Source organism: Bos indicus, chromosome 14 (genome assembly GCF_029378745.1).
Source record: "Bos indicus isolate NIAB-ARS_2022 breed Sahiwal x Tharparkar chromosome 14, NIAB-ARS_B.indTharparkar_mat_pri_1.0, whole genome shotgun sequence".
NCBI classification, from domain to species: domain Eukaryota; kingdom Metazoa; phylum Chordata; class Mammalia; order Artiodactyla; family Bovidae; genus Bos; species Bos indicus.
Genome location: NC_091773.1, coordinates 64,262,994 through 64,290,308, shown reverse-complemented (window position 1 = coordinate 64,290,308; position 27,315 = coordinate 64,262,994). Strand labels below are relative to the sequence as shown.

General features: G+C 42.4%; 1 long non-coding RNA gene across 1 annotated transcript in view; it reads left to right on the top strand.

The window, feature by feature from the left end:
- LOC109568153 (uncharacterized) overlaps positions 1–26,719 on the top strand; it is a 79,751-nt gene extending 53,032 nt beyond the window's left edge. Inside the window, exons 3-5 of the long non-coding RNA XR_002182210.2 lie at positions 24,222–24,311; positions 24,692–24,896; positions 25,794–26,719. This is a non-coding gene — a long non-coding RNA (uncharacterized lncRNA). The remainder of the gene's footprint in view (positions 1–24,221; positions 24,312–24,691; positions 24,897–25,793) is intronic.
- The last annotated feature ends 596 nt before the right edge of the window (positions 26,720–27,315 follow it).

Genomic DNA, 27,315 nt, shown 5'->3' with positions numbered 1-27,315 from the left:
CAAGAAAACTCAGCCAGGTCTGAGGCTATTATTATTTTAATCTCTGCAGAAGATATACAACTGCCCAAACTGATTAAATTAAAATGTAATTTAGATTCAGAAAGTTGCATGTCTGAAGGAATAGAATGTACAATTTCCATATATGAGTTCTTAAGATTCTAGCTGTTCAAGGTACATTAGAGTGTCTGCAGCTATATGCGACCGAATTGTCTTTGTTCCCCAAAACAGGGAAGATTTATTCATTTCGGCATTAACTAATCTCGACCAAATATTCATTGCCCACTCAAATTTGTGTAACTTTTCAAAGAATTGAGTTACAAATGCCTTTTGTTTAGCCATGGAGGACATCGACTGAGTCTAATGTTAATAGTTTCCTCACGCAGTTACATTTAACAAGATACACAGTCCATTAGGCTCTTGTTTTAGGCCTTGAGCATAAAACGAAAAATTTTCAGCAATTAGTTTGGCAAAATTTTTGGCTCTTGAGATCCCTGAGGCAACCAATTAAGAATCAGTAATGACTGATGAGGTCATTTTCATTGTGTTCGTTCTAAACTCACCGCGCCAAGCCTCTCCTTCAGCAGTTTTCAGCTATTTCAATCTTCTTTTTAGGTTGCACAGTGCTTTCCAAAGAATGATCAGGAGGAAGTTAGTCCCCAGAAGGGTTCTGCAATAAGAAAGTTTCACCATCAAATAAGCTGGGGACATACTGCATTATATAGATTTTTGGGGGGATAGTTACAATATGTATAAGCAAAATGAAGGCTCTGAGAGGTTCTATAAACAAATGTTTTTATTTGCTTTAATCTAATTTTTCTGAGGGCTTCGCACATAGCTCAGTAGTAAAGAATTGGCCTGCCAATGAAGGAGACAAGGGTTCAGTCCCTGGGGCAGGAAGATATCTAGGAGAAGGAAATGGCAACCCACTCCAGTACTGTTGCCTGGAAAATCCCTTAGATGGAGGAGCCTGGCGGGCTATACAGTTCATGGGGTTGCACAAGAGTCAGATTCGACTTAGTGACTAAACAACAATTTTTCTGATATTTGTTGAACCAAAGACTACCCCTTTTGCCCTCCCCTCTGCAACACCCATTTAATCTCACAGTGAATTAGTCATCTTTTGTAAAACACAGACATTGGTTATTGCAAGGTCAAGGGGACAGATGACTCCTTTAACCTTTCCTGTGATGAGACAATTGGAAAGTTTGGAGGATGCAAATTCAGGCTTCAAGTGAGACGCATGGCAGAGTGCCTGACTCGGAGTCATTTTCTAAATGTTCACTGAATGAATAATTCCTTCTTTGGGAAAATGAACCTTACTTTTCAGATCAGGTTTAGATTTACAGAAAAGTTGTGAAGCCGGCACACAGAGCCCCCATAGACTCTGCACAGTTTTCTTCTGTATTAGCAGCTTCTGTTACTGTGATAGATTTGTCACCACCATTCAATATTAATATGCTATTAATCAAAGTTCATACTTTAATTGAATTTCTTTTGTTTTTACCCAATATCCTGTTTCCGTTCCAGGACCCCATCCATGACACGGTGATACATTTAGTTGTTGTGGCTTCTTAAGCTTCTCACGGCTGTGACAGTTTCTCGGACTAGCTTGTTGGTTTTTTTTTTGTTTTTTTTTTGTGACCTTGGCAGTTTGGAGAAGTGCTGATTAGAAAGGGTTTAATTTTCCTCTTCCCCCTTTTGCTATCTAATTGGTAGACATCAACCACTGGGGTGCCTGTTACAGGTTTTGCATAAACTTGTGAACAAACGCTGCTAAATGGGAGATGAAGGACCTCTGGGTCGGGAGAGCCAGAACACGAGCACACGCTGAATGGACCAGGGCATGGACAATGTTGCGAGCAGTGTGCTCGTCTTTTTGCTTGTATTGCCTTCTTTAAAAATAATTTTTATTGAGGTACAGTTGATTCATGATGCTGTGTTAGTTTCAGATATACTGCAAAGTGAATTAGTTTATATATATACTCTGATTCTTTTCCCGTATGGGCCATTACAGAGTATTGAGTGGTGTTCCCTATGCTATACAGTTGGTGCTTATTAGTTATCTATTTTATATACAGTAATAAGTATGTGTCAATCCCAAACTTCCAATGTATCCCTCCTTCCCTGCTTACTCCCTGGTAACTGGTGTTTTCTACACCTCTATTTCTGTTTTGTAGATAGGTTCATGTGTACCATTTTTTACATTCCACATTAAGTGATATCATATGATATTTGCCTTTCTTTGTCTGAGTTACTTCACTCATCATGACAACTTCTAGGTCTGTCTTGTTGCTGCAAATGGTATTATTCTATTCTTTTTAATGGCTGAATAACGTTCTATATGTACCACTCTTTCTTCATCCGTTCGTCTGTTGGTGGACATTTAGGTTGCTTCCGTGTCCTGGGTATGGTAACTAGTGCTGCGGTAAACACTGGAGCGCATGTATCTTCCTGCTTGTACTGCTTTGCTTTTCTGCTTTCTCTTTTTTATCTTCTTTTATTACTAGCAAGTTCCTTGAAGGTGAGAAAATGAGACTTTTTTGGCTTTCCACATCCCTCAGTGAATTCTATTTAGAGTAAATCTCTCTTCTGTATCAAGTACATACTTGCAAAAAAACAAAGCCCGCTGGGACTCGACTTTGGCAAACACTTGTGCTTTTAGAGTCTTTATCTCTGGTCTTTGTCTTACAAAGTAGACATGCCTTGCTATACTTATTCTGCTTTTTACCAATCCCTGTGTGTATGCTTGGGCTTTCCAGGTGGCACTACTGGTAAGGAACCCACCTGTCACTATAGGAAGATGTAAGAGACCTGGGTTCGATTCCTGGGTTGGGAAGATCCCCTGGAGGAGGGCACAGAAACCCACTCCAGTATTCTTGCCTGGAGAATCCCATTGACAGAGGAGCCTGATGGGCTACAGTTCATAGCATCGCAAAGAGTCGGACATGACTGAAGCGGCTTAGCATGCATGCACGCACATGTCTATGTCTAGAAATCTTGCCATGAGTTCTGTAGGCTCCAGGGATGAAACCAGATCTTCTTTTGTGTTACTATCACTGGGGTTTTTCTTTCTATCAATAAAATAAGAATTATGTTAATCAAGTGAATGTGTAGACTTTTTAATCCCTATTTTTAAAATGAACATCCTTGCCTTATTACTCCTTATAGACTTTTCCTGTTGATTATTATAATCTAACATTAAGGTTTTACTGCAGAAGTTGCTACTATTTCTTTGTGGGATTCAATGACTTCTGGTAGAGATACCTGAGTCCTTAGCTCATTTGCTGCAACAGCAAAATTTTACTAGGAGTTTTGAGTTTGTCTTTGTCAGCTGGTCAGTTCCTTAGTTGAATAAATACCAGATTATGTCAACAACAGTCTCTCAATTAATCATTTTCTCTAACTGATGTTATTGCCTCTTGCTGCCATCTTTTCAAAACTTGTTGAAGAAGAGATCATAGGATTGTGTCAATTGCAGAGAAAGTAGGGGAATTTACACCCATCTGTTAACCCTTCCCCTTTCCCTGGCTTTTTATGGATTTTCTCGTTTGGAACATATTTCTTATAAATCTGCTTACCCTTCCACTGCCCCCACTTCCCCTTCTTTATCTCTCTTTCTCTTTCTCATTTACATCTACCTTCTTTTTCTCCCCTCTGCGCTGAGCTCAGGTGTGATTCTGTCCAGTAAAATTAAAGTGTGAAGAGTGGTGTGCACTCTGTAAAGTTCTCAGGGAGTATTTGCAGTTTGTTAACGGGAAGGATTTCTGACCTGAGGCTGTATGGGGGATCGGGTGGAGACGGGAAAGGGGATGAGGTTTGGTAGGGTATTTCTGCTGCTGTTTGCTTATACCAGAGATGGGTAAACTTTTTTGAAAAAAAAAAAAAAAGGGAGCCAGATAGGAATATTTTAGGCTTTAGGGTACATACAGTCTTTGTTGCAACTACTCACCTCTGCTGTTGTAACAAGAAAACAGCTGTAGACAAAATGTAAGCAAATGAGCACGGCTGTGTCCAATAAAACTTTATGGACATTGAAGTTCAAACTTTATGTGATTTTCATAAAAGGATATTCTTTTAATCTTTTTTTCTCTTTTTAAAAAATTTTTCTGGCTGTGCCCGTGTGCCATGTGGGATCTTAGTTCCCCGCCCAGGGATTGAACCTACACCTCCTGTACTGGAAGTGTAGAATCTTAAACACTGGATCCCCAGGGAAATCCCCAAATTGTATCCTCTTAAAAAATGTTTTCAACCATTTAAAAATGTAAAAACCTTTGTCATTTAGTGGCCAAAAACAGAGGGAGGGATAAATTTGTCCTACAGATTCTAATTTGTCAACCCCTGGCTTATGTCAAGATTCCAAGATCCCCCTTATACTAGTCAACCAAACCAACCAACAACCAATCAATCACCAAATAAGCAAACAGCAACCAAACCATGCAACTGGGTTAAAGGAGGTAAGGGAAGATGTCTTATGGAGGAGCAAGCCATATGAGTAAGTTAGGGCGAGGGTGTTGCAGGCAGGGAGACTGAGCTGACCTGATGCCCTGTGCTTGCTAAAGCCAGAGGACAGGGTCAGCCAGGCCACCGATGCAGTGACATCAGCATTCTCCAGCATCTTCAGATTAAAGACAGCTACCATATACACACAGCACTCATAGGGCCCTGAGCCCTCTACTTGAAACTTCTGATGGACTCTTCACTCCCATGCAGGAGGTGTGGTTATCCCTCTGTAAGAGACACAGAGCTGTGGAACACCTTGCCAGAGTCACACAGGCGGTGACAGAGCCAGGATTCAAACCCTGGCCCGGTGGACCTGCAGCCTCCTTCCTTCCCTGACTCCATGCTGCCTCACCTAGGAGAGATCACAGAAAATCAAGGCAGTCTCTATGACTTCATCCTGCCAGAGCTTCCTCAAAGCAAAATAAGAGACAGCTTCTAAACACTCGCCCATGCTGGCTAGGATCAGCAAATGCTCTGAGCTGCTGACTTCCTCCATCTGCCACTTTAAGGGAGGAGGCAAAGAGATGTGACGGGAAAGAAGACCTAAGCTGGACTCCTGGTGCCACTGTTAGCTTCCTGAGCCCCGGTTTGCCTTATCTGAAAGGTGGGGAGTAAGAGAAACTGCATAGCAGGCTTGTAGGACTTTAATGAGACGATGCATGCAACCCACGGGCACAGCGCTTGTCACAGAGTAGGCACTAACTACATCAAGGCTGGGACTCTTGAAGCAGTCATTGTGTGCTCTTTCACTCCATAAGCATCTATGACATGCACCAGGTAAGCACTGGGATGGACAGATGAGTCAGATAGTTCCTGCCTCCAAGGAGCTGACAGTTGGTAGAACAACAGGCATATCAACAAATAAGCTTGACCACGTGCCTCAGGAATATGTGGGGCCCGAGTGAGAGCACAGAGGTAGGAGTATTTCCAAGTGAACAGGTGGAGGGGCACAGAATAGCCTTCAGAGAGGAGCTGGCAGAGTTTACATCCAGGCAACTCAAGCTGGCTGGTCCCATGCAATTCCTATGGCTGATCTCTACCAACAAAAATCTCGTCTCATGGAAACGATAAAAAAAAAAAACCCCACTTTTTCCTAAAAGCATTTAAGAAAATCTATGCAAATTTTTGAAAGCAAAACAGGAAGTCAATTAGCGGCAAAGAAAACATTCCTTCCTTCTCAAGTCTCTTGTGCTTGGAAGTTTCCTGCCAGGATGTTGACCAGAGAGAAACAGCCTGACCAAGAGTCATTTGTTCCTTTAAAAGAAGTTTCTTTAAACAGAAGCTGATTTCATTTTTTCCCCCCACATTCTCTGTGGCCTTGGGAAACACCTTCCTCAAAAATAGAAATATCCAAAAGAGATTGGGAGAAACGAATCCTTCTGGGTCTCAACTCTCCGTATGTGACATTGGCATACTGCCTTGGAGTCTGCAGAGCTTTTATATAGGCACATTATAGTGGGATGGGGCCAGGAGTTTGAGTTTGAATTCTGTCTGCACCATTTAATAGTGACCTTGGGGCTGTTGGGGGAAATAATAAGCTGACACACATAAGGTGATGACCAGGGTACCTGGCTCAAGAAATGTTAACACTTCATTATCATTTTGTCTCCCTTAGAATCCATCTGTTACAGCTCATGAGGCTAAGCACCGTCTTTTCCATTCCCCATGTAGTTCTGCACTCCCAGTTTCTCTGCCATCTTCTTAGTCCAACAGGTAACATTCTCCCTACCTGAACCTTCTTACCGCTATTTCTTTCCTGTGACCAGGTCTCACCTTCCAGCTCCATCTGTCTGACTGCTATTCATCCTTTGCATCTCAGCTCAAACTGCTTGCCCAAGGAAGACTCCCCTCCCCACCCCACCCTCAACCTCCCAGCCTAGGTTAGGTGCCCTGGCGAATGTGCCCATAAGTCCCAGAGGTTTTTCACTGTGACAATGTCACATTTACAGTTATTCACATCCAATTTCAAAGTAGAGCATAAGCTATGAGAGGCTGCTTACTCCAGGCATCTAGCTTGGTACCTGGAGTATAAATTGTATGCTACAGATTACCTGTTGACTGGGTAGAAGGCAGGCAGGTATTATTACCTCTCACAGAGGAAGAAACCAAGAAGCCAGAGAGTATAAAAGCAGACTCACGATCACACAGCTAGGCATCTCAGGAGCCAAGACTTGAATCCTAGCTTTCTGACTTGAAACCCAGCAGTGCTTCCAGGAGAGAGCCCCAAAGTCTTGTTCTAGAGTACCTGGACTCTCATTCATTTACTCTAAAAATGTGCAGAAATGTCAAAGGCTTGCTGTAATGCCACAGAAGTACTGGGGAGCTGGGCTTCTCTTTTGGTGAAAACCCTCTCTTTTTGGTCCCAAGCAGGGTCCTTTCTCAGCCCTTCCATTCTGACTGATAACACAAGTCCCAAGAATGGCTCTTGCTTACCTCTTCTTCCCAGGGTTCTGATGACTCTTCACCGTGAGCCCCTGTTTTGGCTTAGACTGACCTTCAGAATAGTGTCGAGGGATGAATCCCACCCCTCAGTTTCACCCTCTGCTGTTTTAGAGACAAGCATACAATGTCATTTTTATTTTTAAAGGCCACCACCCTGGTGGTTCAGACAGTAAAGAATCTACCTGCAATGTGGGAGACTGGGTTCGATCCATGGATCGAAAAGATTCCCTGGAAAAGGGAATGGCTACCCATTCCAGTATTCTTGCCTAGAAAATTCCATGGACAGAGGCTACACAGTCCATGGGGTCACAAAGGGTCAGACACGACTGAACCACTAACACTTTCACTGCACAGTAGAAATAGAGTTATATACATACATATATACACATACCCAAAGACAACTGCTGGTAAAACAAAAAACAAACTTCAAGAAATCTCAAAAGTCTCCAGGAGTAATTGTCCCTGACTTTCTCCCTTTCCTGTCTGTTGTCATTTGAGGGGACTATCCTGGATGCCCCCACCCCACCCACACGCTTAGTGGCTGATGGGGGAAGGCCAGGATCAGGCACGGTGCCTCCCAAGACTAAGTGCACAGAGGAAGATTTTGTAACGGAACTCAAAATAGGAAAGAAGAGAGACATTTAAAAAGTATAATAAAGTCCCAAATTAGGTTAACAGGGAGGACAGATAGACCTAGTGGGTGCTAACTGCAGAGATTAACCAGAAGATGATACTTTAGGAGTGCCCCCTGTGAAGAGGGGACCACAGGTGGAGATGGCCTAGCTAGAGAAATTGTAACACTGACGCCTTGATGGACTTCCTTCTCCCCAGAGAAGAGCTACAGATACTTCCTCCAGATCAAAGATAAGGAGTAAAGCCCAGGAAGGGTGGGGGAAGGGGAAAGGAAATACAGCCTTTCATGGATCTTTATTTTCATAACTTCCATCCCATCCTCTCAACTTAATTTTCTTGGGACATCTGGTACACCCTATTCCATCACTCTTTTATTCTTGACGGTGGACCTTCTTTTACATACCAGGTTACCATGCAAGATACCTGAATAATTCTGTCTGTGTGAAACAATAGGAGTCAATCCATTGGTTCAAGTGCCCTAGATCCAAGTTTCATTTTGTTTCAAAGCAACAAGCAAGTCCCTTCTCTCCGAAATCCCTCCTGTAGCATATAAGAAAAGTCAAATTAGGCCTATCTGACACAAAATTATTGAAGTTAGAACTAGACATGGAACAACAGACTGGTTCCAAATAGGAAAAGGAGTACGTCAAGGCTGTATATTGTCACCCTGTTGATTTAACTTATATGCAGAGTACATCATGAGAAATGCTGGACTGAAAGAAACACAAGCTGGAATCAAGATTGCTAGGAGAAATATCAATAACCTCAGATATGCAGATGACACCACCCTTATGGCAGAAAGTGAAGAGGAACTCAAAAGCCTCTTAATGAAAGTGAAAGTGGAGAGTGAAAAAGTTGGCTTAAAGCTCAACATTCAGAAAACAAAGATCATGGCATCCGGTCCCATCAATTCATAGGAAATAGATGGGGAAACAGTGGAAACAGTGTCAGACTTTATTTTTCTGGGCTCCAAAATCACTGCACATGGTGACTGCAGCCATGAAATTAAAAGACGCTTACTCCTTGGAGGGAAAGTTATGACCAACTTAGATAGCATATTCAAAAGCAGAGACATTACTTTGCCAACAAAGGTTCATCTAGTCAAGGCTATGGTTTTTCCTGTGGTCATGTATAGATGTGAGAGTTGGACTGTGAAGAAGGCTGAGCGCCGAAGAATTGATGCTTTTGAACTGTGGTGTTGGAGAAGACTCTTGAGAGTCCCTTGGACTGCAAGGAGATCCAACCAGTCCATTCTGAAGGAGATCAGTCCTGGGATTTCTTTGGAAGGAATGATGCTAAAGCTGAAACTCCAGTACTTTGGCCACCTCATGTGAAGAGTTGACTCATTGGAAAAGGCTCTGATGCTGGGAGGGATTGGGGGCAGGAGGAGAAGGGGACGACAGAGGATGAGATGGCTGGATGGCATCACTGACTCGATGGACGTGAGTCTGAGTGAACTCCGGGAGTTGGTGATGGACAGGGAGGCCTGGCGTGCTGCGATTCACGAGGTCGCAAAGAGTCGGACACGACTGAGCGACTGATCTGATCTGATCTGATCTGAAGGACAGAGGAGTGAGGGAGCTACACTCTTTCCCCTGATCGATGTTCGCCTGAATGTCTTTTGTCAGCTTGAACAGTAGGGTCACCTGGTGTAGCCCCCACCCCTGAAAAACCCGGCTCTATCCATGTGGACCAGTGATTGAAGGAGTGTTAAGTACACAACAACAAAGGAGGAAGCTAAACACCTTTCCTGTCAAGAGCAGAAACTATGCCTTAATCTTCTTTATATCCCCACAGCCTAGTGTGGGGCTTGGCATGAGACAATGCATCAATAAAGGTTTGCTGAATTGAAGAAAACTTTGGAAATAAGGAGACCTGGGAGCACTGTGATTCAGTGCAAGTTGAATGACAGCTGGCAATGGCCTTTAGGAACAGAAGAGAAGGAAAAACAACAGATTAGGAGAATGGATTGGAAGTGTGTGTTCACAAAAGGAGAAAGTGAGTTTTGGGAATTTATGGGAGCAGGAAATCAGGGAAGGACCACCACTTTCAATATCCAAGGCCATAAGCAGAGTAGTCTGACCTGAATGTGTGGACATGACTCTTCTTCCTGAGCCGCAGAATAGATGAGGTAAAGGACTGTTGGTTTGGCTGGGTAGAAGAATGTAATTAGTAAGGAAATCTGATATAAGCTATACATTTTGAACTGCAAAAATCTCTATCAGAGTATTTTAAGTCATGAGACTATGTACTTCTGGGGATGTTAAACCACCAAGTGTGTTTTAATCAGATGAGACATCATCAAAGAAGGATATCAAGAACGATGGAGAAAGCTATGTTAGAAACAGTGTGGTCTTTGGAAAAGAAAGTCTTTGACAAATTGCAAAGACAATGAAATGAATAAGGGGAGAAGATGAAGAAAAATTTTAACAGGGTGAATGAGAGATGATAGAACAGAATTTTAATTTTTATACTAGTGATGATTAGTTTGACTGCAAGTATCAGAAGACCCCCAAAGAGGGGCTGACACAAAATATGAGATTATTTTTGTCTCAAGTGACAGTCCGGTTCGGCCATCCACGGCCAGTGTGGAAGGCTCTTCAAAGTCCTCAAGGCCCCAGGCACTTCTTAGCCGCCCACTCTGTCATCCCCTAGAGCAGTCAACCTCCTCAAGGTCCAGGATGGCCACATCTGGGTCCTGGCAGAGGGACTGGAGAAAAGAACACAAACAGCAGATACTGGGTGTCTTTGTAAGGAAGACTTCCAGGTGCTGCCACATGGTACCTCTGCCCCCATCTCACCGGTCAGAACTTAGCCACAGGGCCACATCTAACAAGGGAAGCTGGGAAATAGGTGTGTTGTCTGAGTACCCATATCTCCAGCTGAAAAACCAGGGGTTCTGTTCCTGAAGGAGATTTAAAAAAAAATTGGATACAGGGGCTTCTCTGGTTTTCTCTGCCATAGTGTCATAAAAATGATCGTGTTTTTTAAAAAGCATGGCTAAGAGGCTATAACTACATAATAGCACAAAATTATTCTCTAGATCTTAATGAAAAGAACGTTCAAAGTGAAGATTCCATCCTAGAATATTATCTTAATGCTGATTAACCTTGAGACATAATAATCCCTTCACTCTTGGGTTTGACTCCAGGGCCAAGGCTATCTAAAGCAACGAGAGCATTGGTTCTTCCAGGTCTTCATGACCCTGACGTTAACTCTCTCTCGGAGTTGTTTTCAAAAGGAAAGTAAATCCATTATCATCAGTACCTTGTTAAATTCAGTGAACTGTAAACCAACAATGTGAGCCTCAAGGAAACTCTGTCCTCACTCAGAAACACAGCTCTGCAGTAATCACCACCCTGCGCTCCTCTGGCTCCGCAGGCCAGCAGTCGACTCCCTCCGTTCACTTCCCGCCAGCAGTCGACTCCCTCTGTTCATTTCCCGTTGCAGACCCTCCCCGTGCACCTCTCCCTTCTGCTTTCCACCTCAGCCACCGACGCCTGAAGAATCTCCCGAGGGCACCGCGGACCGCAGGGAACTGTGCTCGCATGCGACTAACACACGGTGCTCGAGCGCCCACTACCTGGACACAAGGCCAGGGCCTGGCCTCCCAGATCCCTGAAAAGCTTCCTTACCCTACTAATCCAACCAGGGTTTCCTCTGAGATATTGCTATTGCACCTCGTACTTGGGTGTGCGTGTGTTCAGTCATGTCTGACTCTTTGCGAGCCCATGGACTGTAGTCCATCAGGCTCCTCTGTCCATGAAATTCTCCAGGCAAGAATACTGGAGCAGGTTGCCATTTTCTTCTCCAGGGGATCTTCCTGACCCAGGGATTGAACCCTGAATTGGCAGACGGATTCTTTACCACTGCATCACCTGGAAAGACCCCCCTGGTACTTGCGGAAAAGGTGTCAAAGGTATTTTGTGCTTTCCTCCCTCATTCTATGCCCTTTCCTACACCCCTGAGTAATATAATGGGCTCTGTGGTTTAAACAGAATCGGTTTTCCAATGGGAATGTTAAGAATCCCAGAGAAGTAACATTCCTGTCTTTAAATGCCTTAAAAGTAGATTTATGATAGTAAACATATATTGTTACCATGAAGAAATGAATCAATATACCAACCAGAGAATAATTGAAAAAAATTGAAGCATAAGCAAATCATTCTTTCTTTTTTCTTACTGTGGTAAGAACACTTAATATAAGATCTACCCTCTTGACCAAAGAGCACGAAATAGTATTGCTAACTACAGGCATAGTGTTGTGCAGTATGTGTCTAGAACTTACTCATTAAAAAAAAAAATTATTTATTTTTGACTGTGCTGGGTCTGCCTTGCTGGGGGGGGCTTTTTTTTCTCTAGTTGCGGCAAGCAGGGCTCTCCCTAGTTGCCGTGCATGGACTTCTCACTGCAGCTGCCTCACTTGTTGCAAAGGACGGGCTCTAGGGTACTCGGGCCTCAGTAGGTGCCGCACAGGGGCTCAGTGGCCCTAGAGCACGGGCTCAATAGTTGTGGCCCACGCGCTTAGTTGCTGCATGGCAGGGGGGATCCTCCTGGACCAGGGATTGAACCCATGTGGCCTGCATTGGCAGGCGGATTCTTTATCATGGAGCCAGCAGGGAAGCCCGAGAACTTATTCTTGCGTAACTGAGACTTCATGCCAGTTGGATATTCAACTCCCCTTTCCCTTTCCCCCAGTCCCTGGCAACCACTATTCTCCTCTCTGCTTCCATGAGTCTGACTACTTTAGACATCTTTCTTTGAAAGAAACAAATTTAAATGTTGTTGGTCCTGCTTTTTATTAAATGACTACTGCTCTCTCGTTTTCCTCTTCTTTACTCATGTCAGTTATCTATTTAAGTGTGAGAAATTTTGTGAGTAAAAGGAACTACTAATATCTACTCTAATATTCAGTTTATTAAAGTTGAAAATTTTATTTTACCTAAGTCTTCAAACTTAACCTGTAAATCTAACTTATAAATTCTATTTGTAGATACAGTGATTTATGTAAAAATGTGAACCATTGCTTTTTTGTTGTTTGATTAGTGTTCGATTAACTTATACATTTTAAAAGATTGAATTTCCTCAGTTGGCCACCTTTATACAAAAAAAAAATCACTGTAGATGGTGATTGCAGCCATGAAATTAAAAGACGCTTACTCCTTGGAAGGAAAGTCATGACCAACCTAGATAGCATATTCAAAAGCAGACATTACTTTGCCAACAAAGGTCCGTCTAGTCAAGGCTATGGTTTTTCCAGTGGTCATGTATAGATGTGAGAGTTGGACTGTGAAGAAAGCTGAGCGCTGAAGAATTGATGCTTTTGAACTGTGGAGTTGGAGAAGACTCTTGAGAGTCCCTTGGACTGCAAGGAGATCCAACCAGTCCATTCTGAAGGAGATCAGTCCTGGGTGTTCTTTGGAAGGAATGATGCTAAAGCTGAAACTCCAGTACTTTGGCCACCTCATGCGAAGAGTTGACTCATTGGAAAAGACTCTGATGCTGGGAGGGATTGGGGGCAAGAGGAGAAGGGGATGACAGAGGATGAGATGGCTGGATGCCATCACCGACTTGATGGATATGCGTTTGAGTGAACTCTGCGAGTTGGTGATGGACAGGGAGGCCTGGTGTGCTGGGATTCATGGGGGTCGCAAAGAGTTGGACACGACTGAGCGACTGAACTGAACTGAACAATACATGTAAATAAATTTCCTAAAATATTTTTCAACTACCCTTACAAATTTAATATATTTGATTTTCTGAAATATTTCAAATGCCTGACAGGGCAACACTTATGAAACCTAGCAAGTAAAATCTTTCTGCATATCAATTAACTCTTACAAACATAGTAAAACTAACTTATACTGGTTGTAAATTGGATTCTCTTAAACATTCAAACACTATGAACATATTCAATTATTTCAAATGAAAATCACAAATCTATACCAGTTTATCATTTCAAAACAAAATCACAAGGTTAATTTGTTAAATTCTCTTAAACATTTCAAACTCCTTAAATAACACACACAAACTGATGATCATAATGGTTAGAAAACATACTCCTAAATTTAACAAGAAAGTAATAATACAAGTTTGATTGCCTTCATCTGTACACTTTTTCTACATCTTTTCCATAGAAGTAAAGTCACTTTAACCAGCCAAAATGAGAAGAAAGGCATTTTAGGCAGCATGGAGTTATTGAGAACTGTCATGCCATCTCAGTAAAATATACAAGATCAGTAAAATGTGTAAGACCAGGATTTTTTTTCCAGGATGATTCTATCTGAGCAGCAGGTTAACACACCGAGCTGCTTGTCGTAGTTGGATTGGTTCTGCCTCCTGTGTCACCAGATGGGGAGTGTGCTGTGTGTCCCAGAGTGTCTTTCAAATTCACCCTTACCCTATTTTTATCACAGCCTCTTTCATTTTTTAACACATGATTTGGGTACATAGAATTCTACAGTCCCCCTTGGGGTGTAGCCTATCTTTTCGTCAAGTGATTAAATTTAATTGAATTTTCCATCCCTCTACAGTTTATAGAACTCTCTGTATCTTTTACTTCATTATGTTTCATTGTGGCAGGGACCAGCTGGGTCCTCACCTCACCTGCTTTCCCTTCATTCTGGGCACGGAGCCAGACTGGGTTTCACAGCTCTCCTGCAGTTAGGTGTAGCCATGGGGCTGACTTTTAGCCAATGAAATATGAGCAGCTTGCCCCATAACACCTTCCCAGGCTCCATCATCCAGGATCTTTCTTCTTCTGCAGGCTTGACACTGAGCAGCAGGGCAGTCTTGGAAGCAACACATTAAAGCAGGCAGAGCCGTGAGGTGCAAGGGGCATGACTGGAAAAGAGCTGTATGTTATTTAGGAGCGTTCATTCTGGACTTGACCTGAATGAAAAATAAACTTCAATCATGATGCTAAAGCAATTATATATATCTGGAACTGTTCATTTAAATGTCCACTAACCTTTGTTCCTTATCATTACGGTAAAAAATTCTTGGAGTTGGTGGTAGTGATGAATCAAATTCATGCAATGTTAGTTAACGCTGCATGTTCTGAGTCAATGGGAAACATGAAGTGGAGGCACTGGGTACATGACTAGCCAGAGTCATTCTTGCCCTTTATATCAAAACCTGACCTAATTAACATTTAAAAAAATAGAACTAATGCTATGAGACTTGTGCACATTTTAGATAGCTTTTTTTTAAAGCATCCAATACAACAAAAATCAGCAGCCCATTGACAATTAAATCAACTACAATTCGTGAGATAAAAATAAACCTATTGCTCAACTATAAATATTCTCAGTTCTATGATCAGACAGAAAAAATCCCCCAAGGGCCCTCATAAACAGGAAAGTACGGGATACAATGGACAATATCCTTGACAGACAAAACAATATGTCAGCTACTCAGACATTCTTAAACACACCAGATGCACGTATTCAAGGCATTCATTTGAAAATGATTAAAAATAGGGATTTTTTTTTTCTAAGAAATACAAATTTCTTTAAAAAATTAAAGGTATAGTACTGTAACAAAGTTCAATAATAAGGCTCCTTTTTTTTTTTTTCACCTTTGTTTACTTCACACTTTGCTTTTAGCATTTGAGGTTGCTAAAGGTTATGGGTTTCTGAAAGTATTGTCTTCATGTGCAAACCAGGCCCATAGTCAGACAGCTTTGTACTTCCAGATCAGTCACTGTTTCCCTTTCTGCTTCTATATCAACTGGTTCTGTCATGTGTGGGTTGCAACTGCCCCAGGAAACATGCTTATTTAAAATGCAGCAATACACATTAGATTTTGAAAATAAAACTAGCCACAAATGTACTTCTTTCAAAATGGATTTTGTACATCTGTCTCCACCACATGCAAAAAATGAAAATTTAAACCTCTCTTTCCCTGAGAAGAAACTGTGGGGACAATGAAAACAGACTTTAGTACTGAAATCCTCAGGAGAGAGAAAAAGAGGGGGAGGATGGATATTCAGGAAGAAATGCTAGAGTAAATATTAGTAAAGAAGAGTAGATAATAAAGTTCTTTCCATAAATTGCTTGTATCAGTGATCAGTGCATTCAAGCAGCAAAAATCTGATTAGAAGTGATTTCAACAAACAGGGCTTACATTTCTTCAAACACCCAAAGGGTAGAAGGAGGCAGTTAATGATGTTGATTCATCGGCTCAGCTCAGTGATGCATGTTAATACTTCTGCAGTTTTCTCAGTCTTTCCTTATCATCACACGATGATGGCCCCCAAAGGCTGCTGTAGCTCCAGGCATTACACAACTTTCAAGGAAAGAAGAAAAGGAGAAGTGGGTCACAGTGACAACATTTTCCTCTTTTACCAAGAAAGCAAATGCTTTCTTCATTTAACTGTCACATGGCCTTTCCTAGCTGCATGCATGCCTGCTGTGTACTAAGTCGCTTTAGTTGTGTCTGACTCAGTGTGACCCCATGGATGGTAGCCTGCAAGGCTCCTCTGTCCATGGGACTCTCCAGGCAAGAATACTGGAGTGGGTTGCTATGCTCTCCTCCAGGAGGCCTTCCTGATGGAGGGATCAAACCAGCATCTCTTGCTTCTCCTGCATTGGCAGGTGGGTTATTTACCGCTAGAGCCACCTGGGAAGACCTTTCCTAGCTGCAGAGGCTGAGAAAGTAACCATGTCATGATTGGAGGTGGGCAAGAGAACATGGTCGGTCAACCAAACAACAGGCACCATGAGAGTGGATGGGCTTGTAGTATTCATGCCTTCTTGATCCTCTTAGCAATGAGTTCCTGAAGAAAAATTCTACATGACATGCCTTTCTCAGTTCATGTGAGACACATGAGCAGGACTTCATGTTTGAGAGAAAAATAATGCTGGACTTTCCCACTGTGTCTCGCCATCAAGTAGTGACTTGCCTCCAGCTCATCTCCCTCCTCCCTATCTCAAATATTCAAATACTCTGAATAAAATCTTACCTAAACTCCCTAAGAAAACACATCAAATTATCCATGAACTTGCCTGAGGAAAGACTTCCTGGTTTCTGAAACATTTCACCTACTCCAAGAAATAACTTTGAAAATCAGCTAGTAAAGGAATTTCTAGAAAGTAATGAATATAAAAAAGAAAATCACAAAATCAAAAAATTCAATATAACCTGTTAAAAGAGATTTTAATGTTAAAAAATAAAGCCTTTGGCTTTATTTGAAAAATATGAAAAATAATAAGTCAACTTAGAATGGATTCCATGGTACTCCTGCTTTCCCACTTATAGAACCGTCACATTTGGGGGATATTTTATCACACAAGGAAAGCATAACAAATTCCTGCTGAAAAAGAGCAAATGGAAGCCCAGGCTCCCCACCTCACCTCACCCCACCCCCAACCCAACCCAAGTTCCGAAACAAGGCAATGAATGAATTGTATTTAATAGCTGTAGCTTAAATAAATCTTCCTCCAAGCTATGTATTAGGCAGAGCACTCTGTTAGGTGAACTGTGCCTGAGAAGGATGGACTCAGTAACCCTGGGCTATATTCAGCTACAATTAGCAGAATGTCTAGCAGAATTTTCCTCTGTGACATCTTATTATATTTCAGCAAGGGAATTAATTACAGGGCAACATTTGCTGATTGCACCCCGAGTTACATTATTGCTAAAGAGTGGACAAGGCAGTCACAATATCCTAGCTGAATTTGAAAGCAAGCTTCCTGTGATGGGGCCTCTCCCGCTGAATAGAAGAAAGTATGTACAAAGAGGGAGAAAATTAAGTCCACATGGCGGGTTGTGTGCAATGAAATTGCCTGCTAGAAAAGGACTGCATGTTCCCCAGATCAGATACACCTAAATTCTACCTCCAGGAAAAAAATCTTCAGAGGGAAAGACCCTTACTCTTCTTTCAGTCTAGAATCCACTATAGAAAGCCCATAAAATAAGAAGGAATGAAGGACTGATACATGAATAAACCTTGAAAATACCATATTTAAGTGACAGAAGCCAGACACAAAGGTCACGTATCGTATGATTCCATTTACATCAGATGTCCAGAGCAAGCAAATCCATAGAGATAGAAAGTAGATTACTGTTTGCCAGGGACTTAAGGAAATGGAGAATGAGGAGTAATTGCTAATAGGTACAGAGTTTCCTTTTGGCGTGATAGAAATGTTCTGGAATTAGAAAGTGGTGGTAGCTGTACAACACAATGAATATACTAAAAACCACAGAAGCATACACTTTAAAATCATGAATTGTATGTATGAATATACACATTCAATTTTTAAACATGCTTTTAAAAGGCCCACTTCTGAGAGGATGATAACTGAAAAATAAATAACGACTGTACTAACGGATACACAAGGTATCCGTTATTTTGTGATGTTGAACATTGTGGTAGAAAAAGTAGTGGGCTGAAAATCAGGAAGTCATTTAACCTGTCTGGGCCTCAATATTCTGGTCCCCACACACATGCAGACAGCCTTGGCAGGGATTCAGTTACTCCCTTTGAAGGGCTACTCAAAATGGGAGGGACTTGACCCTATTTTTCCAGAACCCAGTTCCTTGGGGTCAAGTGCTTCTGGGAGCCAGACCGCCTCCCTTCTCTCAAAGCTTCCATCTCCTTCCCTCAAGTCAGTCCAGTTCTGTGCCTCCAAGCAGGGAAGCAAATCTCAGGCCAGAGTTCAGGCACAATAATCCACATACAAGTTTTTAACATTTTGACTTAATTAGAAATGCATGAAAAATTGAGAGATTTTATAAACAAACACAAACATTAATTTCTGACTTTTTCCCCAAAACTGAAAGCCCTACAACATTAGGCCATGAGATGACAATGATTGGCTACAGCCTCTGTCTAGACTGGGCATGGCTCTCCAGCTCACTTACCAGTCCCTACTGCTTCACAACACTGGGGTTGACCATTCAGTGGTCTACTCATCACACTTGCCCTATTTCTTATCTTACAGTGAAGAAGAAAGTGAAATATTTCTTGTACTAGTATGTGCATTGTTTTTAAACATTTATTTGTTTTTTAATCAAAGGATAATTGCTTTATAGAGTTATGTTGGTTTTTGCCCAATTTTGTGGGGGACATCATTTTTTAAACATCTGGTCTACCTCAGCAATCTAAATGACCTGCCTGCTCCTGGAACCATTTGCATTTGAGGTCCTTGGCCCAGACTTTAGATATTTAAAATCTATCCCTTGGAGCAATGGAAGTCCAAACCTCTAGGATATACTCAAGGGTAGTGGTTCTCAGCCAGGGGTGATTTTGCCTGCCACAGTCCCTTTGGCATTGTCTGGAGGCCTTTTTGATGGTTATGATTGGGGGGTTGTGATTGGCATCTAGTGGCAGCTGGGGATGCTGCTAAACATCCTACAATGCACAGGAAGCAGCCCGAACAACAAAGCATTACCTGACCCCAAAGTCAACAGTGGCAACATTGAAAAACCATGTTCCAGGGAATGGGTAAGGGGTGAGGAAGGAGGGGAAGCAACTGACATGCTTCTCAGTCATAGCTGGGGAATGACATCCTTATTATTTTCTCAATCAGTTTATCATGTCACAAATAGGTGGCTTCCCAGGCCAGGGACTTCTTTGTAGGACAACTGTCATTTGAGCACACAAATTTTTAAGTATTAATTCAGGAAAAAAAATGATTAGTTGGTAGTAACACTCAGTCCTAAAAATACCCAGACTGATCACGTTCTTCATGGAACCATCAGACTTGACTCCCAGTGACTCTGATCATTTCAAGAAATAAAATTTGCTTTCAAAACCAGTAGTTTGCAATGATTTGCCATCACTGAGGATTTGCAAAGTAATGTGATGCATATTGTAATGAAGTCTTTGACTTTAATGGGATTTTAAGTATGAGCAGCTAATATGAAATTATAATAACCTGAACTCACTGACACTGGGCAGATCAAGAAACCATTTGTATTAGAAGACAAAAATTATATAGTTATTTCTAGTTTCTCTTTTTTAATCCCTGAGTTTCTTGTTTTCTAAACATGTGTATCAATACAGATGTATTTTGATATACAAATTTGATCCTTAAAAATGTAAGTTATATGTATTAATTTGTTTTAAAATATTTGTGTTCAATTAAATAAAGGATTTATTAAATTAATAAAGGAGAAATGTAAAAGAGTTACTGAAAGAAATATTTCAAGCAATGTAGCATTATCAGAATAAAGGCATAATCTCTCAAGATGACCAGCTTGGAAGGGATAGTAAGTATTTGTTTTCAATGTGTAAGTTTTAATCTATTTTTCAGTTTATAAGCACTATGAAAATAGATTTAATCTCACCTCTAGTCTTCACAGTATTTTGTAGTCCTTCCAGTGCTTTCGTGTCGATTGCCTCACTTAATTATTTGGCCATCTCTGAGGTAGGCACTGTTTTATTTTGTTAGTAGATGTAAGAGTTGAGCTCAGAGAGGCCCGAAGCCACGCAACTTCAAATTATAGAGCTTGAGGCAGAGCAGGAGTTGAAGGGTGAGGGTGACAGGGAGTGGGGGACGGGGAGTGGCTAATCTTTTTAGTTTGTTAACTTAAAAATACTCATGTTTCTAATACTCCCAAACTGATCACTGTAGATATAATCTACAATTCAGATATAGGGAATTGGGAGATTCAATGTAATCCCTATTCATAATCCCAGCTGCCATTTTACAGATACTGATAAGCTGATCCTAAAATCCATATGGAAATTCAGGGGACACAGAATAGTCAAAACAACCTTGGAAAAGAAAAACAAAGTTGGATGATTCATGCCTCCCAAGTTCAAAGCTTACTACAAAGCCACAGTATTCAAGAGAGTGTGGTATTGGCTTAGGATAGACATACAGATCATTGGAATAGGACTGGGAGTCCAGAAGTAAATACTCATATTTACAGTCAGTTGAGTTTTAAAAATTGATTGTTTTTTTTTTTTAAACTGTGGTAAAATACACACAGCCTGAAATTTACCATCCTAACCATTTAACAATTTTTAATGCATGGTTCAGTGGTATTGAACACATTCACATTGCTGTGAAGCCATTACCACCATCCAGCCCCATAACTCTTTCCATCTTTTCTATGCCCATTAAATAATAACTTGACCTTTTCCCTAATTTCAGCTAGTATATCGTCCTCAAGCTTCATCCATGTGGTAGTATATTGCAGAATTTCCTTCCTTTTTAAGGTTGAATAGTATTCCACTGTCTGGAAAAGGGAATGGCTACCCACTTCAGTATTCTTGCCTGGGGCATTCCACGGACAGAGAAGCCTGGTGGGCTACAGTCCACGGGGTTGCAAAGAGTCAGAGACGACTGAGGGACTAAGCTTGCACACATGCAAGGTACAGTAAAGCTTTAGTCTGTAATTTTAATTAGGTCACAAGCTCATCTCTGGATGTCCCAGTGGGCTATGTTTTTCTCTGGCCATGCCCAGCCCACGTGCCCTGCAGAGACCACGCCCTTGCAAGCCTCTCTCTGATGGTGGTGTCATAGCGTCCAGCCTGCTGTCTTCCAGGTGTTACCTCTCTGGGCTCTTCTCTTACCACTAGCCCTCTTCTTCCATCCCCAGCCTCTGTGCCCAAGCAGAAGAACCCCAGAGAAGTTTCCAAATGACTTTGTCAACACTTGGCAGATAAATGTCAACCAAGACTATAACATCTCTCATACACTCAAATCACTGTGCTATTTCAACACTGTTGCTTGCTGTGCTGTTGTTTTTCTTTCTTCTTGATTAGTGTTCTTCTGTTGCATTTTCTTCCCTCTCCCTCTTGTAGAACCAGGAAGCCAAGCAGGGGACCCTGTGAGGAAGGCTGACTTCCTGCTTGAGTGTTCCTGGTAAGGAAAGCCCTGTTCCCAAATCCCTGAGTGCTTTGGGGCCCCCAAAGGATAGCCCATCTGAGAATGATTTCCTGGCAACCGAGCTAGCAGAGGCTCGCCAGGTCAGGAAGGCAGGCTGTCCTGGGCTTTATCACTTTGTTGAGAGGCAGCTGTGCATTTGTTGGCCCTTCCGTTCTGGTGCAGAGGGGAAGAAAGCAGCAACTACTCTCTTCCCTTCCAACAGCACTGAAACCCATGACGCCCGGGGCCAAGAGTGGGCCTTCTCCTAAGGCCCAGAGTGACTCAGTTTCAGGTGTCAAATGTATTTTCCAATGCTGCCTATTAATTTTAATAGGTTAGACAAACGATGATGGACAGAGGAGTAATTTTCTAATCTATCAAATTGATTACCAATGTAATAATCTAGACTATAATGTATGTGTTTATCAAAGTGAGCTGGGGTCACCAATGGTGTCCAATACAATGCTGGAGCAGACACACCTGGGTCTGATACTTTCTAGGCAGGCCTTATACCTATGTACACACCTGAGCAATTTTCTGAACCTCAATGTCTTCACCTATAAAATGGAAATAATATGACCTGCCTTTTAAGTGTGCTATAGAGATTAAATAAAGTCGACTGAGCAAATAAGCCCAGCACAGGAAGATTAAATAAAGTGAAAGTCACTTAGCTGCATCCAATTCTTTGTGACCCCATGGACTATATAGCCTGCCAGGGTCTTCTGTCCATGGAATTCTCCAGGCCAGAATATTGGAATGGGTAGTTGTTCCCTTCTCCAGGGGAGCTTCCCAACCCAAGGATTGAACCCAGGTCTCCCGCATTGCAGGTGGATTCTTTACCAGCTGAGCCACGAGGGAAGCTCACAGTAAGAAGCCATGGTGCTCAGTTACTTCAGTTGTGTCCAACTCTTTGTGACCCCGTGGACTGTAAGCTGCCAGGCTCCTCTATCCATGGGGATTCTCCAGGAAAGAATACTAGAATGGATTGCCATGCCCTCCTCCAGGGGATCTTCCCGACCCAAGGATCAAACCCATGTTTCTTATGTCTCCTGCATTGGCAGGTGGGCTCCTTACCACTAATACCACCTGGGAAGGCCAAATAAAACTTTATATAAAACTTTATATAAAAGCACTCAGTGTGAGTCTGGCACCTATTGGGCATTTAACTAGTAACATACGCTCCCTGTAGACTTAGCACCATATATATGGATAAGGTGTGTATGTATGTGTCCATGTGTATTTGTATACACATATGCATATACACATATGTATATATGACATGTGTATGAGCCCCCATTTTACAGTTGAGGAAACAGAGGCACAAAGAGGTTAAAGAAGTTTGCCCAGAGCTGGCAGCCCTAAGTGGTAGTCAGAACTTGAACCGGCACTGTCTGGCCTGAGACCTGTGCTCTCAACCAGTTATACCAGTGCTTTTCTAACACTTTTCCCCCCTCATAATCTTCACGTCTGCCCAAGTGACTACAAAATGCAAATTTTTAGGCCCTTTCAGGATACAAAAAGCAGATGCTGACTTAGGGACCATGACTTTTCTCTCATATTATTTATAAGCCCAGTAACATGTCGCAGAGTCTCTTGGCCTGAACAGGGGCACCAAGAAAGAACCAGTGGTCATTCTGGCCAGCGTATATCTTGTCACATGGCCGAGGTCAAGAGGATGCATTTTCCTGTCTGGGGCTTCAGACTGCTCATTTCCGTCCCGTCCCCTCCTCCATGTCTAGTTTAGGCAGGCATCTTGCAAAAATAAATTTTTTAGTCATAAAAGATATAAAATTGGAGTGTGTGGATGGATGCATTCAGATTCACCCCTGCTAGAAACATCTTTATGGGCAGAGAATACCAGTTATAGAAAAAAATGGGCTTCCCTTTCACAGCCCCTCAGCTCTGCTCACAAAGAGGGATTTCAGAAAAATCCGCTCTGCCTACACTGTGTTCCATGTTGCGTGTGTGCTTCTGTGCCTGCCCTTCCATCCTAACTTTTGTTTAAGGAATTTGGCATTGGTGTGTATGATTTACGATTACTGAGGAAAACTCTGGCACTTCTTCCAGGGTTACTTAATAGCTATTAGAATCAAGTGGTGTTAAAATAGGAAAGGATTTAGGAATTCAAAGACAGCACATCTGAGTATCCCAGCCTGTTTCCAAAATTATGTCTCGTGAAAACTTCCTCTCTCACAAAACATCATTATAGCAAATTATCCTAATAAAAATCTACTCTGGGGAGGAGGATGAAACAAGGCATGCCAAAATTTTGGCAAGGCTTAATCTTTATCAGACAACTATAAACTTCTAAAATTTTATTGTAAAAAATAACCCCACAAGCCTATAAAATAATAACAAACATGCAGTTCTCATAACCACTGGTTAATGTCTAAGCATCTTGAGATGTTGAGTGTAGCATGAAAAAGAGAGTGAATCTAATGGAAAAATCTGATGAACGCCAACTTTGAGTCTAACAAAGTCCCTTTGCTAGCTGCTGAAATTGTTCAAACTTACCCTACGAGCCCTTGACTTGAAAAAATTTTTTTCCTTCTACTTACACTCATATGAGGACATCTTAAAAGGTTGACTCTCACCCCCTGCTTCTTAACCAGTCAAGTCTTGGTTTTCTAGGTTGTGTTGTGGTGACTCTTCTAATTCACCGTTGACTCTTCAAGCTGGAGGGTGGTAGGCTTTACTCATCACCATTACGATGGGACTGGCGGTTCCGAGTGCTCAAATCCGTCTTCTCTGAAATGCCTTAATGGGTATTATTGGCAATGACTCCGTTGCTTCAGAACACTTTAAATAGTATTTCTTTTGCAGGATCCAGCCGAACTCTTAATGAACATGTCTTATTGTTGGTCAATAAATCAGAGCTGAGCGAGAGCCACATGGAGCCCTTTGAAAGTAAAGGTAAAATAAACACAGATCTAAATTTTTAAAAAACCCTTCTTGTGTGACTGATCTCATGCCCCAAATGAATTGCCATAAGTTATTTTAGGAATGGAGAATAAAAGAATACATTGTTTCCTTTAAATCACATTTGTGATGGTTTCAAAGAACATCTTTCTGGTAAGTGATTAAGTAGACTTCACTTACCAAGGGATTCTCCAGTCAAGTGTAAATTTCAGTGAGACTTCATCATCTGAGCATCTGAGTTCACTAACCTATTTCTTCATTTTTAGACTTGGGAATGAAGACAAACCTTTTCTTTTGTATCTTTAGGATTAGAGCTCAAAAACTAGGACCTCGATCCTAACTCTTGTATTTACTTATGTATCTGACTCCATCAGGTCTTTGTTGCGGCCCGTGGGAGCTTCATTGCCTCATACAGATCTTTCCTTGCGGTGCACAGACTCTAGCTGGACTCTCGAGGTGTGATACCTGGGCTTCAGAGTGCTCAGGCTCAGTAGTTGCGGCTCGGGCTTGGTTACTCCATGGCACGTGGAATCTTAGTTTCCTGACCAGGGATCGAACCCACATCCTTTACTTTGGAAGGTAGGTTCTTAACCTCTGGATCACCAGGGAAGTCCCTTGGTCCTAACTCTTGATTAACATGGAGGGGTGTGGCATCAGGGAGACCAGCACAAAATAGGTTCTGGGTGGTCCAATAGGCATGTCTGGACTAAACTGTCCTCATTGGGAGGCATCACTGGGAGCCAATGAGATCTGCTTACATCACAGAGGAAACTCATTCTCTCTCCTGCTACTTGCAGAAAACAAAATCCTCAGAGCAAGGCCCTGGGAGATCACATTGCTTATGAATAAAATATACTCTCTTTAGTACATAGAGTCCATGCTATGTACTTTAGCTACCTTTTAGAGGGCTTCCCAGTTCTCGGCACTATTCTAGATCATTCAAGCTACTGTGTAAGTCTTGGGAAAATAGTTGCTTGTTGCTAGTGAGATGAGCCTTCAATCTCACCCCAGACACCCCAGACACGAGCCATGTGAAGTGGGACAAATTTATTCCCATCAGCAATCTGAGTGTCATTCTTCTCTGTAGGGTCAGGGTGACAGTATTGTACCTATAGACCTCACAGGATGGTTGTATGAATTCCAGGAGCCACTGTGAGGGTGTCTTACCCAGTGTCCAGTGTATAGAAGAAGCACAAAAATATCAATTCTGCTCCCAGTATACCTGAACAAATGAGGTGGTAGTGTGTGTGGAGTCCAGGTAGAAGGCGGCCAGTTAGAAAAAGAGCTAAACTGGTATTATTAACGTCCATGCCAGCATTTGCCATACCACTCAGTGGGGGTATCACCTGCTCTGAAAGCTCGCCACAGAGACAAAAGCCAGGCTGGGGCTTACTGTCCATTCTTGAGCCCACAGTAGCCAGGTCGTGTTCAGAACTGTAGTATTCCCATGTGCCTCTGCCTCTCTCTCCCACCCAGGCTGACCACAGCTGGGGAAGCAGAGTTCCGGGATGTGTCCTCTTCATCCCTCAGCTAACCCTGAGGGATGCTTGGGCAGTCACATTGAGACATCAAAGCCTCCCTCTTCACTTCCAAGTTCTCATCTCTGGGGACTGGAGATGCCTCCACGAAGAGGAAGCTGGAGGGACAGAGCTGCTTGGGGGTGGGGAGCCTGGTGGTCCTACCGCAGACCCCCCCAGGAGCGCTCACTGTGCTGCTTGCTGGGCTCAAAGGCTCCTGACCTTCTCTCAAGACATTCCCTTAAGAAGCCTATGAGGGAGGAAGATGGGGTCAGGTTCCTGAGACTCAGAAAGCTCTAGCAATTTTTTTTCACTGTCATATGGTAAGTAAATGCAGAACCAGGTTCAAGTCCGCACTGGCTGGTTCTGGACGTCAGCACTCTTAAGAACTCCAAGACTGGAGGAACCCTGAAGTGCCATGTGAAAGATTCTCCAGGTTTTCCCTCTGCTATACTCTTGGCTGTAGTCTTAGCTTATAATCATCAGTATACTCTGCATGTTGTGTTTTTATTATTGGCTCATGTTTTGTCTCAAAACCGTCTTGGTACAACCAGAATCTAGGCATATCAGAGTTATTTGGACAGCTTTATACAATTTGTTTCTCCTTTGAGTCAGAGGACTAGGCTGGAAGACAAAATCATGCAGCCCTTTCCCTGCGCCCCTGAGGTGCTGAGACATTCAGGGTTCTGTCTGGACAAATGGGAAAGAAACCATCCAGACCCTGCACTTCAGAGTCATAGTCCTGAGCAACTTTCTGCATCAGCTCAGTGGAAGAAGAGAAACAGATTAAAGTGCCCGCTGTGGTCATCCCTTCGATAATAAATATGTTTTGTAATCAATTAAGCATAAACATGTATCCAAATAAAATGTTTAAAGATTAAGTTATTGATTTGGGCTCCTTTCATTTTCTGCTGGCTTCATCCTAATTAGTGGGAGTGCTGAAATTTTTATCAATGTTTCCTAAGTTGTCTCTACAATTGAAGGGTAGTAGTAGGCTCCCGGAGAAGGCAATGGCACCCCACTCCAGTGCTCTTGCCTGGAGTTGGACATGACTGAGCTACTTCCCTTTCACTTTTCACTTTCATTCATTGAAGAAGGAAATGGCAACCCACTCCAGTGTTCTTGCCTGGAGAATCCCAAGGATGGGGGAGCCTGGTGGGCTTCCGTCTCTGGGGTTGCACAGAGTCCGACACGACTGAAGCGACTTAGCAGCAGCAGCAGCAGCAGCAGTAGGCTAATGGGCTTCACTGATGGTTCAGATGGTAAAGAATCCACGTGCAATGCAGGAGACCTGGATCTGATCCCTGGGTTGGAAAGATCCCCTGGAGGAGACCATGGCAACCCACTCCAGTATTCTTGCCTGGAGAATCCTATGGACAGAGAAACATGGCACGCTACAGTTCATAAAGTTGCAAAGAGTCGGACATGACTGAAGCGACTTAACACACATGCACACACCTGAAAAATAGAGACAAAAATTG